This window comes from Gossypium arboreum, chromosome 13, assembly GCF_025698485.1.
Source record: "Gossypium arboreum isolate Shixiya-1 chromosome 13, ASM2569848v2, whole genome shotgun sequence".
Lineage (NCBI taxonomy): Eukaryota > Viridiplantae > Streptophyta > Magnoliopsida > Malvales > Malvaceae > Gossypium > Gossypium arboreum.
In genome coordinates this window covers 29,614,381-29,617,183 of record NC_069082.1, presented here as the reverse complement: position 1 = coordinate 29,617,183, position 2,803 = coordinate 29,614,381, and the positions used below count along the sequence as shown (strand labels likewise).

General features: G+C 35.4%; 1 non-coding gene across 1 annotated transcript; it reads left to right on the top strand.

The window, feature by feature from the left end:
* The first annotated feature begins 2,696 nt into the window (after positions 1 to 2,696).
* On the top strand, positions 2,697 to 2,803 carry LOC128287047 (small nucleolar RNA R71). The gene has a single exon (XR_008277747.1). It is a non-coding gene; the product is annotated as a small nucleolar RNA R71 (small nucleolar RNA).

The window sequence follows — 2,803 nt, the reverse complement described above, 5'->3', positions numbered from 1 at the left end:
CCCATTTATGGTACCAGACTAAAGACCAAATTTCATTGCACAGAACCATCGGTGGTTCGATTCCTCTTTCCTGAATAAATGTTCTACCTTGAAGTTCGTGAAAATATTTTTTAGCAGTAGGATTCAAAATTTTAAAGGATTTGAAATCGATTATGGTTCTTGTGTATTCGTTTTTCTAAAATTGGTGACATATTATGCTAGAAATAGAAAAAATATCAAGCAATGTATTCAATGGAACAGTAATAATGAGTTAAAAACCCTTAACCTAATATTAGATTAGGAAATCCTCATAGAGCTTTTGTTATGGTTACTTTGTTACTATATACTTCTAGTTCCTGCACCAAATGGAATAAAAAAGAAAGAAATTGTTGCACTAGAATAGGGAAAAGAGAGAAAAGAGACTTAGGATTTAAGGAAGGTTGGGGAAATATGAAGTTTAAAGGTGATTTAAAGTTATGTTGAAAGTGTTTTTAGGTTTAAAATTAGGGTGTTTTAAAGTTAAAACCAGGTTAAAACAAGTTTTTAGCTGGTAGGTTGCGCAACAGATCGAGTCGACCCTACAGAATATTTTAGTGATTTCGCGACACCCTGGCAGGATGCCAATGTCGTGACATCGGGGTTCAATGTCGCGACACGCCTTGAAATTTTTGAGTCTAAGGTATACTGGTGGCTGTGTTGCAACACAGAGGTGCTGTGTCATGACACCGAGATGGATTTCTTGAGTTTAGAAGCGGTGTAGCAACATAGAGGTTCAGTGTTGCGACACCGACTTTGTTTTAGCCCCTTTTCTCATTTTTTAAAGTGTTCGGTAAAGAATTTTGATCATTTTGAGCAAAAATAAATTTTACGCTACTCGTTAGTATAGAACACACTAATCTACACAAAAATTTCAGTTTAGTTTAAAAAGGTTAGCTTTTGCTATCAGATTCATCCGTCAGCTTTGTTACAATAGACGTAGATGCTTTGCCAGTTCTGTTTCTATCAGTGTTTGTCCAGCATCTATTGTGCCACTCCACCTTCCTTCGCTTGTCTTGTTCTTTAAATTTGCTCTTTTGACCTGCACTGATAACAGAAAACACCTTTTCTGGCTCAAGGTAGTTAAGGATTTTTACAAATATCTCAAAACATTATTTTTCCTTATTTACCTCATACTGTTGGTAACCACATTTGAAAATTTTTATCTCACCATTAATCTTCATTGTTAACTCATTCTTTTTTGGGTCAATTGTGGACCTCGATGTCGCTAAAAATGGTCTACCCAGCAGAATGGATACTTCATAGTCTTCCTCAAAATCTAAAATTACAAAGTCGACTAGTATGATAAATTTTCGCACATTAACCAACACATCTTCAAATACCCCTTTTAGTTGTACTGAATATATGTTGGCTAATTGTAGAGTAATTTTTGTATTTCTAAGCTCCTTAACCTGAGTTTTTTGTATATAGACAAGGGCATCAATTTAATACTGGCTCCTAAATCACATAAAGCCTTATTGAAATGAATGTCCCCTATCTCAATTGGTACTATAAAACTCTTCGGGTCTTTTAATTTTGGGGGCATCTGTTTGGATATAATTTCACTACATGAGGCACTTACATTGACTTGTTGTCTTATTTTTATTTTCTTACGCCTAGACATAATTTATATTAAATAATTGGCACATTTAGGAACTTTTTCAATTAAATCAATTAGAGGCAAGTTAACGTTAAAAGATTTAAATAAGTTTAAGAAACTTATAAATTTTGCCTCATCCCGTCTTTGTTTTTCTTCTAACCATAAAGGGAATGGTACCATTGTTAGTACAGGTTCCTTGATTGGCTCTTCCTCTGACTTAGTTTTCGGCTTGGCTATTTCCTCTGATTTTGGTTCGTTCTCAACTTTTTTAGGGTCCTTTTGAAGATTTTCGATATCCTGTTTGTTCTCCTCTTGAGTCAGGTTCTCTAAGCTACTCAGTACTTTGCCCAAACGGAGCAGAATGGGTTTTACATGCTCTTTCCCTTCCTTCCGAGGATTATTCTCGATGTTGCTTAGAATGTCGGTGCTAATTTTCCTATTGATATCTCCTATCATACTAATTAATTGGCTCATCTGATCTTCTAGCTTAGTCAGTGTTTTAATAGTATTGGTGCACTTAGACTACACCTGTTTTACTTCGGTCCTCATTGACTGCATTTCCCTCTCGATCTGATCCAAACGTTGACCACTTACAGTATGGTCATTCGAGTTAGCCCTTTCCTGAGGTTTCTATAAATAAGGAGGTTGGTAAGTATTATTTTTAACAGAATTAGAGTTAATACCTCATCCCTAGCCAAGATTATACGTATTTGAATAAGGATTTCTACCCCTATTCCCTATATAATTCATGTCCTCGGTTGGATTATTGAGATAATAAAATAGAGGTCTATTTTTTTTTAATGTTGACGACACATTAGATGATGACTTTATATGGTTAAGTTTGTCCAAAATTTGTTAATATCTACCGTCTTTTTGGACAACTTTTACCGTAGATGGTCTCTGGCCCTATGTCAATAATTTGGTTAGCCACTAACAGGAATTCATTACCTCATTTTCAATTAGGTCATATGCATCATCATATGTCCTATTCATCAGGGCTCTTCCTACAGCTCCATCTAGTTCTGAGCGTGTGTGTGCCTCCAACCTATTATAAAACATCTGCAGTCTCAGCCATTCAAGTAAATCACGGTGTGGGCATCTTTGGATTAACATCTTGAAATGCTTCCAAGCTTCATGAAAACTCTCTCATTCTAGTTGCTTAAATGTAGCAATTTCTCTTTTTAGTTG